This window comes from Pteropus medius, unplaced genomic scaffold (assembly GCF_902729225.1).
Source record: "Pteropus medius unplaced genomic scaffold, Ma_sr-lr_union100, whole genome shotgun sequence".
Classification (NCBI taxonomy): Eukaryota; Metazoa; Chordata; class Mammalia; order Chiroptera; family Pteropodidae; genus Pteropus; species Pteropus medius.
The window spans coordinates 23,127,936-23,139,554 of NW_024340849.1; the positions used below are offsets into that span (position 1 = coordinate 23,127,936).

The following is an 11,619-nucleotide window of genomic DNA, read 5'->3' on the forward strand; positions in this document are numbered from 1 at the left end:
ATTACACTCCTAGGCTATATGGTACTGCCTATTGCTCCTAGGATACAAGTTACTGTATTGAATACTGTAGGCAATTGTAACACAGTGATATTTGTGTATCTAAACATATCTAAACATAGAAAAAGTACAGTAAAAATATGGTATAAAAAATTAAAAATAGTATCCCTGTATAGGGCACTTACCATGAATGGAGCTTATAAGACTGGAAGTTGCTCTAGGTGTCAGTGAGGTTAAATCAAGTTCAAGAGAAAATGTTGCAATCAAGAGATATGGTAAGTATACGGTCATGCCATCCTGAACAAGCCCTATCCCATTGGATCTTGGAAGCTAAGCAAGGTCGGGCCTGGTTAGCATGTGGATGGGAGACCACCCAGGAAGACCAGGTGCTATATGCGTAAAAAATAAAATAAATAAATAATTAAGAGATTGTAAGCTGACAAGTTTCTTGCAATCTGTGAGGTCAACCAAGGATTGTCTTGCTTAAAAAAAAAAAAATAGAGAGACATGGTAAACAATTTGCATGAAGCCAACATAACACAGCATACTGTTTCATAGCAAACTTTTTTTTATAAGTAGAAAGAGTACACTCTAAAATAATAACAAAATGTATAGTAGAGTAAATATATAAACCAGTGACATAGTTGTTTATTATCATCAAGTATCAAGTACTGTACATAATTATATGTGCTCTACTGTTACACGACTGACAGTAGGGTCTGATTATGCCAGAATCACCACAAACACGTGAGTAATGCATTGCACTACAACATTATAACAGCTACAGTGTCTTTAGACAATAGGAATTTTTCATCTCCATTATAATCTCATGGGACTACGGTCATACCTGTCGCCTATCGCTGACCAAAATGTTATTATTTGGCCCATCACTGTATTTCTTTATTTCTCATAAATTTGTGGAATTCGTATTTTAAATCCATAAGAGAATTTGTATGATCTCTGGTAGGTAAAATCTCATCTCTTTCCGGATGCATTTACCTGGGCTCAAGAAAGTTGAGTTAGTTCTCCGAAGATATATGCATAAGGATTCAACCTTTTAGTTCTAACTTTGTTTGTGAGATTGTTTCTTTTTTTCCACCCACACTCTTACAGCAGGGTCTCACCGCTCTACAATTACAACACACTGTATTGAACTCATCCTCCCTCACAATATATGACCTTCTCAGAAGTCTTCTAATCTTTGGTATAGTTCATCCTTTATGTGGGTAGAAAACGCAAGGCATATTGTAGACACACAATAAATACCTGTGTATTGGATACACTGCTGAACTAATGACTATGTCAGTGTCAAGATTGCAAACTTCCTGAAGACAGATTCAGTGTGCAGAAGATGTTCAATACTCATAAATTAAATTAGGAAGTACATGGAATAAACCATGTAGTTTGGAATAAACCATAAGTATACGATGGATAAACTACAAAGTGCTAGAACCAACCCAGTGATTTTCTCTACTCTGCTACTCTGTAGACAAAGGACATAAATTCACAAATAATATATATTTGAAACACTTCACTTTTTTTTCTGAAATAAAACTGATTGTGCAGAAGGAGTTAATAGGAAAAGGGATTCCCTAAGGAAATTTTCTCTAAAAACAGCCTATGTTGAAAGGTTACCTCAGGGATTTTTACACTAAATACTCAGTAAAATGCAGACAAAGATGGCATCTATATGCTCTTCATGTAATCAGAAGAAGTATGCTATCCATGTGTGTGGCTGTGTGTGTGTGCGCATGTGTTATGTGTTGAGGGGGAGAGAGAGAGAGAGAGAGAGAGGAAAAGGTAGAACATGCATAAATATTTATGAAATGTAATCAAAAGTCATATGGTTCTGCAGTTAGGGACCACAAGACATGCAAAAAGACCAAAAGTGTGATATTTTCTTTAATTAAACATTTATAAATTAACAGCATAAACAGACATGCTCTACTTAAAAGCTAAGATTTAAAATAATTAAAGTTGATAATGTGCTTTTTGGTTTTCTAATTTACTTGTGCATTTTGAGTACCAGTTATTGAAAATGAAAATTTAATTGAGACAACACCCTAATGATGAGTTTTATAGAAATTCATGTTTTATAGAAAATGCAGATACACATGAATTTCATGTATCTGGTTGTGATAGTAGTTATCAACAGCTTAAGAGTCAAATCAAGTACAAATTCTCTAAGTCCATAGGAGTAGCATGTACGAAGGCCCAGTCAGGAAAACTTTGGAGGCTGAAAAGAAAATATGAGGCTGAAATATTTAGGCTTTAATTATATTCGAAGCAGGTGATTTTGAATCATATTCAAGAAATAATGAGAGTAACAGAAATAAAATCACTTTAATTGTTAATTACATGATTTTCAGTATAGTACATGGTTATGAGAAGCAATGCTGGGTAGTGGACAAGGACATGGACTCTGAAATCAGATTGTGTAGGTACATCTTATAAACTGCATGACTTTTAGATTTTACAACTTCTCAGTTTCCTCATTTTTAAATAAGGACAATAATTATAACTACCGCCTTCAGTGGCTTTGGGAATTGATGAGTTAATAAATGTAAAGCATTTTAGACAATGCCAGGCATTTTGAACTGGCATAAATGTTTGCATATTACTACTACTACTACTACTACTACTACTACTACTACTACTATTACTACTACTACTACACCGTATTAAAATAGAATTAACAGTGACCTCCTTAGTTGGGTGTGGTGAAGTGTTTGGAGAAGCGAAATTTCACCTTAAAGAAAATGAATTTGAATAATGATCAGATATGTTATTATATTAACTACTTGTCTCGTTCTTTCTAGTCTATTTGTTAAACAAGATGTTGGAAAGAAAATGCATGGAATATAAAATCTCAAATTTAGATGATTGAGATTTGGAATGGATAAGAAAAAGTGACCTTACAGTAGCAAATTCTCCCAAGAAGTTCTTTATATTTTCTCCTATCAAATAAATCTAGAAATTATAATATACACTAAGAGGAGAATGACAGTGAGGGAAGAAGATTTGGGAAATTAGCATGATGGAATCTTTGTGAAAGGCTTTCTCTCTTTCTGTCATCTTTGATCTTAATTATTGTTCAAAGCTCTTGGAATGGCAGGCAACATAGTTCTTCAAACAGGCTCCATACAGGTGCTATTAAATTTTATGTTACACATGGCTGTTGGAGTTGGATATGTTGAGAAATAAATAGTTTTAAATGTTCAAGACAGCTAGATTTCTTTTTAGTGAGATCATTTTGGAGGATGGACTGGAATTAGGAGAGTAATTAGTCCAAATATGTGGTCAATAGTCCAAGACAAGCAATGGTGAAGTTATAGACTATATCAGTAGAAAGGAAGACATATATTAGGAAAGACAATGTTCTAGATTTGTTGACTTCATGCGAAAACGGAGAGAACTACGTAGGGTAAATGTTGGCAGTGTTTATTTTCCTTGATAGTACAGCATTTGGGGGTGTTGGCTGGATAAGATAATCAAATGAAAGTTAAACATTTTAAGTTTATGTTGTCTGGAGCTGGTCCTATTTATGATCAATTGGAAATATAAGTCAGAATTTCTTCAAAGAAAATGTCTGAAATTCCTGAAAAGAAATTTTATCAACTTGGAGCTAAAGGCAAAAATTGGTAAAATTACCAAGAGAAAAACATGTAAAGTGACCAAAAATAGGGAAGAGTGACAAGATCCTGGAAAACCTCTACCTGAAAAATAAAGATGAAAAAGGTAATGAGAAAGAAACGTTATGCAAGTCTTTTTCAACACCCTCTTCCTTCATCCTTCCCTTATGTATTATGTTCCCGGTTCCATGCTCAACCCCTGTCCTTTACTGTACACACCTATCTCTTGAGTGCAGAATCCCAGCAACCAACTGCCTACTAGAAATTTTTATTTCAACATCCTACAGAAAATTTAAACTCCTCAAAGCAGCCCCTCATCTGACCCTATTAAATCAGTATTCCTTTTATGCTGCCTCTTTTAGTGAAGAGCACTATCTATCATTCATTCACCCAGTGGCTCAAATCTAAACAAAGCTCTGGATCTATGAAACTTTCCTTCCATATTTTCGACATTTAAGTTTACTACATTCTAAGAATTTTATACCCTTTAGAGCTTTCTAATACACTTCTTCCTCTTAATTAACCCTAGTCATTCCCTTTTGAGTTAAGCTTTTGTATTGTGTTAATCTGGGTGTGCACAATTTCTTATTCTCTGGGTGTGAGTTCTGCAGCCTCGCCTTCCTCAGTACTGTCCCTGTGATTGTTTATGTCATTTCCCCATATAAAATGCAGTAATGACTTCCCATGGATGAAATTCAAATACTTGCAAATTGAACATGATGATTCTTTGGGCCTTGGCTACTTACTGAATTTTATCTTTTACAATTCTCTAAATAGGACACTCCTAATATACCATACTGGCTTGAATTTCAGAATGATCCGATATAATTGACTATATATCTGATTACTCGAAATGTTAAAAATTGATGGCCCAACCTGTGGGCCAAATCCAGACAAACACCTGCTTTTGCAAATAAAGTCTTATTGAAATATAGCCACACCTCTTAATTTACATATTATCTATGGTGCTTCACACTATAAGGCAGAGTTGACTATCTGGCCTCCCAAACCTACAATAGTTACTCTCTGGTCTGATATAGAAAAAGCTTCCCTAACTCAGGTCTAAATTGATGTTATAAATACTAAGGATACTGGATCCATGACAGGATTTCAGAAATCAAAAGATGTTATGTTTTTGGGGGACTACTCATCAACTTTACATAAGTGCATAAGTTTTATAAAAAAAACAAATCAAAATTAAAAAAAAATAACCTTTTGGTCATCATTTATTGTAGGCAAAGCTTATATTTATTGTGTTCTCTTTATCCACAAGAACTGAGATGCCTAGGTCATCTTCTGTAATTCCATTCTGATCACAGTATTCTTCACTTTAAAAATGTCCATGGTCAATGGGCTAGAAATCCGAAATTCAAACACTTTCTGATTGGCGGCAGCTATGAGGAAGGGCTTCACATAACTCTAAACACGGGGTATATAATTGACTGAGGGCCTAACTGCTGAGCTCTGATACCCATAGCTGCTTTTACACTGAGGCTGTCCCTCTCACAAGCTGTTCCCAGCCAGTGACTGAGTTCAGCATTGATTCTGTGGCAGACCTATTCCTAGAAAACACATGCTCCTCTATGCTGTCTTTGGCCTGAGGATTCTTTGGAGGCCTTGTCAAGCATTCCTTAGATTGCAGGGTGGTCTAGGATGCTTATATCCAACCTTCTTTCTCTCTTTTCTTCACTCAGAGTCAAACTTACATCATGATCTGACAGGTCTGCCAGCCTTCCATTGTTCCCTTCTCATTTTTCTCTCATAGGTATTTCTTTTAAATTCTTGCATCTTAGTTATTTCTTGGTGTCTGATCAAGGAACCTGGACTCTTTCCACTTTTCTGTATAGCAAGTCATATATTTTAACTTTCCCCGCTTTTTTCCTTATTTCAATCTTTCCTCCAACTGCTTCAGAAAAGAAAGTCAATTTTTTTTTTTTTTGAAGGTGGCTAAAAGTCTATAGACAGTGGAGCATTTTCAGTGAAACAATGTAATGGGGACATTCTTCACCTCATTACCTTCTTAAAGCATAGTCTGTAGAATCTCAGAGTGAAGTGAATATTATTCTCTATGACCTTCTCACACAGCTTTAGAAAGTAGTGGGCAAATCAGACACAAGATTTGGGTTTTTTTTTTTTTTCATATAAAAGTTTTTTACTCTAATTAAAGTGGAAAGAACTAAATTGTGTTATTTTCACACGGTGCCTATTCATTGATTTATTAAGCAAATATTTACTGAATGCCTGCTGTGTGTGTCAGGCACTGTTCTAGCCCTGTGATCAGACCATTCATTTGCAGCCTTTAAAACTGTAGTACCAAGTATCTCATGCTATGCTATGCCTCTTGGAAAGATCTTTGACAGCTTAGAGATTAGTCAAGAAATTACAGTGTACCTTTTGCCAAAATCTACTAGCCCACATATCCTACAAATTAGAAGTTAATTTGTGTCTTACTTTTAAATATACCTTTGAAGTCTTAACTTGAAGAGTTAAGAGTAAAATTGGATTACAACCTAGTGTTTTGATTCAATCATTTATATCTCATTTAGAGATTTGGGAAGTTTTCCAGTGTTTAGATTAGCAATGTAAAATAAACTCAAAAGAGCATAAAAGAGCCTAATAGAAATATATTAAATATATAATAACTAAAATAAATTTATAAAAAGAAAAGATGAGATACATTCAAGGAATTAATTAGCAAGAAGGAAGATCAGTTTAAAAAAATTCACCCCCCAAAATATATATATGTATATTTCAAAACAATTCAACATTATGTATGTAATCAATATAAAGATTATATATTATATATAAAGAATAAAGAAATAGGTAGAGAAACATGGCTAAAATATACAGAAAAAAATAAATAAATATGATGGCATGCCGCTAGTCTCAGAGAGGAAGAAAAATAAAAATGAAGAAGAAATGCTTGAGTAAATAAGAGGTAAATTAAAAAAAAAAGAAAAGAAAGATGAAAGACCTTAGATTTAAAGTGCCTATAAAATGCCAATGAAGAGAGGCACTTAGACATAACACAATATAAGAATACCATAGTTGTCAAGAGAATTTCAGAAGCTTAGAGAAATAACAGATCATAGTCAAAGGGAAAGACATTTTAAAAATTACAGTAGATGCAAGATGTTATATAGTTTTTAAAGATATTGAAGGAAAAGATCTTAGAACCTAGAATTTTTATCCAACAATACTGTCATAAATAATCTGTCATACAAATCCTTAGAAATTCTATTCTGCATCACTGACAAAGGATTAGTATAAAAATGTAGAAAAGATCTAACAAATAAAAATGAAAATGCCAATAACCTAATTTTTAAAGAAACAAAACAAACAAATATTTCAAGAAGGAACACACGTGACCAGTAAACAAGCTAAAATATGATAAATGTCACTCATAATCAGGGAATTATAAATCAAGATTGCAATGAGATGGCATTTTAAATCTCATGCAATTAGAAAAATAATAAAATTTAACAATGCCAAGAGGATGTGTTATACAGTGTTGGCCAGAATACAAATTTTTACATCTATTTTTTTAAATTTTTTTAAAATTTATTATTTTTTATGGTGATATTGGTTAACAAAATACAGTAAGTTTCAGTTGTACAATTTAATAGTAAGGGATATATATATTGCATTGTGTGATTCCCTCTCATAGTTATATTTCTTTCTTCACCACGTATTTGACCCCTTTTATCCTATCTACCTTCCTCCTCCTCCCTCCCCCACTACCCTCTAGTAACCACTAGTCTATCATCCATGTCCATGAGTCTCTGTTTGTTAGTTTGAATTTATCTTATATCCAACCTTTTTATATCCACCGTTGCACTAATTTCACGTCTAAGTACATACCTAAGAGACTTGCACATATGCAAAAAGAAATCTGCACAAAAATGTTCTCAGAATTGTCCTTATAGTAGCAACAGTGTAGAAACAACACAAGCGTACCTCAATGGAAGAACAAGAGTAAACTGCAGTACATATGTATCAGTTTCCTAATGCTGATGAAAATATTAGCAAAAATTTAGTGATTTAAAACAACACAAATTTATCCTCTTACTAGTTTAGAGGTCAGAACTCTGAAACAGTCTCACTGAGCTAAAATCAAGATATCACCTGTGCTGTGTTTCTTTCTAGGGAAGAATCAATTTTGTTGCCTTTTCCAGCTTTTAGAGGTTTTCTGCATTTCTTGGCTCATTCCTCTCTTCATCTTCAAAGCCAGCAATGCCTGTTGGTGTAATTCTCACATGGAATGACTCTGATATGCTTTTTCCAGCCTCCTTTTTCTACTTACAACATTGGGCCCCTCCTCATAATCCAGAATAATCTCTACATCTCAAGGCCCTTGGCAACTTTATGTCTATCTACAACCTTAATTATCATTTGCTGCATAATTTAACATATTTTCAAGGTCGGGGAATTAGGATATGGACATCTTTGGTTGCCATTGTTCTGCCTACCACAGTATACAACCAACAAAGGAAATAAGCTACAGTGATGTAACATCATAGAAATGAGCCTTAGGTATATATTAGTAAGAGGAAACAGTTGTTCTCAAATTATTATATATAACATGATTTCCTTTTTATAAAGTAAAAACAGATTAAAATGTATATATTTAAAAACAATGCAACATCATAGAAATGGGAACTTGGGACCTACAGTTGTATTGCCAAAGGAGGTGAATGGGAAGTGAGAACTAGGGTGGGAGGTGACCTTTTGGAACATCTACAGTGATGCCTCAGGTATAGCTTAGTTTGTAAGGAATAACTTGTCTTGCTCCATTAGGTAATTTTTAACAGTGTGGATTTTAAATCTGATGAATATTTGTGATATAAAAGTTTTTCTACATCTCATAGAAAATTTAAATCAATATTGCTGCTTTTTAGATTAAAAAACATATATTAAGCTTTACAAATGCAACTATATATGCAAACCGTTATAAAGAACAAAATGGAAAAGCAGATAAGTGAATTTGAAAGCTGTCATCTGGGAAATACTGCCATTTGCGACAACATGGATGAACCTTGAGATAATCATGCTAAGTGAAATAAGCCAGACAGAAAAAGTTGAAAATCACATGATATCACTTATATGTGGGATATAAACCTAAAAGCAACAAATGAACAGGACAAACAGACAGAGACTCATGGACACGGACAATAGACTAGTGTTTACCAGAAGGGGAGGAGAAGGGGGAAGAGGGGAAGTAGATGGAGTAAAGAGGGTCAATTATATGGTGACAGAAAGAAATCTAAATATGGGAGGTGAACACTCAGTGTAAATATATATGCGCCTTACTATTAAAGTGTACAGCTGAAACTTATTAGATTTCGTTAACCAATGTCACCATAAAAAAAAATTAATTAATAAATTTAAAAAAAAAAACCAGAAATCAGTCATCTGGGTTTTCAGAGTCAGGCCACTCAGCATCATCTTGCTGAGTGCTCACATCACATTTTGGTGTTTTTTCTTATTTGCATGTCTACTACAGACAGTGAGATTAATCTGATTTAAGCCTGAGTGAAGTTGTAGATTAGATTATGATTGACTTTAGTCTTTAATTTAGTATTTCCCTTTGAACAATCGTGCACAGGGGAGTATCTCCATACTGTAGTGTGAGAGGCAGGGCTATATGGAACAATGTGTTGACTTTCTCTTCAGAAAGAGATGATAATGCTTCATCTATACTAATTGGAACTTCAGAAACTGAGCAGGAAATCAGTCCTATGTAGAAGAAGCAAGATCTATTGTGTAGAGTGGACATGTCAATTTAAAATTTACTGGTCACTTAAGAGACCTGGGGCACCCCAAATTATTTTATAGTGCTTTGCACACATATCATATGTCATACTTTTCAGTGTTCTCTCAGATCCATTATCTCATTAAGGCTCTCTTGTGATCTGGTATGATGGATTGAAAAAGCATAATTAATGCCATTCTACAAATAAGGATGCTGAGATATGGCAAGATTAAATACTGCATTCGAGTGTAAACCTCATCACCATCTGATGATAGAGTTCATACCAGAATTCATATCTTCAAAATACTAGCTATATTAATTAACTTTTTCATTACAACAAATACCAAAATGCCTAATAGCTCATATGACAGAAGTTTCTCACTTGGAAAAAGTCCCAAGGCAAAGTCTCCCTTAACTGGTGGGCAGTTTCCTCCAAGTATGAATAAAGGACATAGGCTTCACCAGTAGCTTCTAATGTCATTTTCCCTATCTGTATCAAGCCAGTGTAAGAGGAAAGGATATGGAAAGTTTACAGAGACCAAGCCCAGAAGTGGAATGCATCATTTCCACTCATGTTACATTTGTAAAACTCAGTTTAATGTCAAGAAAAGATGGGGACTGTCATCAAGTTATATTACCAGAAGTGAGAAACTACACAAATTTGGTGAACAGGTATTTTGTGTTTGTCATACTAGCTAAGCGTTCTTTTCACTGTGCCAAGTTACCACACAGGTTAATTTAAATCCATTTCCTCCACCAAAGTCAAGAAACTCTAAAGATTGAGATATCTATTCCCTGTTAGAATCTCTAACTGGTCAAGCAACCATGTTCAATGAATGTTATGAGTGTGTTAGTTGACACTAATTTAAAAGAGGCTCTCCAGTAAAGAGGACACAAGGCTTGCATGTCAATTTTGCCAAGTTTAACATTTTGATGGCCACCTGAATGAAGACATGGATCTGTTTCTATCGCAATATTCCTAGCACTAAATATGTAGGGGATCTCTTCCACACCAACCATCTCTCCAACTCTCTGGACACCAACTGGGTGACCTATAATTCAATTCAATTCTGACGCTCACTGCCTAAAGTAAGAGATGCATAGGGCAAGGTATAGGGAAAAGAAAGTGGGCCTTCATGCCCTCTCCAGGTGAGTTACCCTTCTTGCACCTGAACATTGTCATCACTCCAAAAGCTCTCCTAACCCATTGCTTACAATTTTTACGGAGATTCCATTACATAGGCATGATCAATTAAATGGTAAATGGTGATTGCACTCACTGCCCCCCACCCCCGGAGGTCTGGGGATAGGCTGAAAATTCCAACCCTCTAAAAATATGGTTGGACTTTCAGGAGACAAGTCCCCATCCGGAAGCTATTAAGAAGTCCCTCAGCCAAGAGTCATCTCATTAATTTACCAAAGGCAATCATCACTCAGGGAATTCCAAGTATTTTAGAAGCTTCGTGTCAGGAATCAGGGACAAAAATGTAATTTTATAACAAAAAATGCTCCTATCACCTCTATTACTCAGGAAATTCCAAAGGTTTTAGAATCTTTTGTGCCAGGAACCAGAGACAAAGACTAAATATATAATTCTTATTATATTATGTATCACATACACATACCAGTTCTTTAGATGCTACAGATTAATGAAAAATATCTGAAAATGGAAGAAGTTCCTTTATGATATTATGTTTAATAACAGTGTCCATTTCTATTAAACATGTTTTTATATGCCACATACCAAGTTCTAGTACTGAACAGTTTAAAATGCATTATCTCCTGGGTAAGGTAGGTACGGTCGATTCTTTTTATCTGTGGTAACTATGTTCTATAACATTGCCAAGAGCACTGAATTAGCAAAGACTGAACCAATGCTCTTAGGGGAAATAGAGGGTTGAATTCCTTAAAGCCTCTGGTCCCAACATTTTCATCAACCAATCAATACAGAATACTGTTTTATGTGCGTTTCTGTTTAATGACATCTTATTTAATATATAATGTTTTTTTCATTAACATTGAACTCATGACCAAGAGCACTATAACTCATGCCTGAATAAAGCTTATCTAGCACATGTATTTTCCCCACAAGGCACATCACAGCCTTCTTCTGTTTAAGAACACTAGACAGCATATCAGCACTATAATTGGGAGCAGAATCACCAACAAAAAGCACAAAAATGCATGAAACATGGTGGCAATAAGTATATAACGAAAAGGACAGTTGTTTACAGTAGG

At 34.6% G+C, this 11,619-nt stretch overlaps 1 pseudogene; it reads left to right on the plus strand.

Moving 5' to 3' along the window:
* Positions 1-276: 276 nt before the first annotated feature.
* On the plus strand, positions 277-395 carry LOC120591138 (uncharacterized; annotated as a pseudogene).
* Positions 396-11,619: the final 11,224 nt, after the last annotated feature.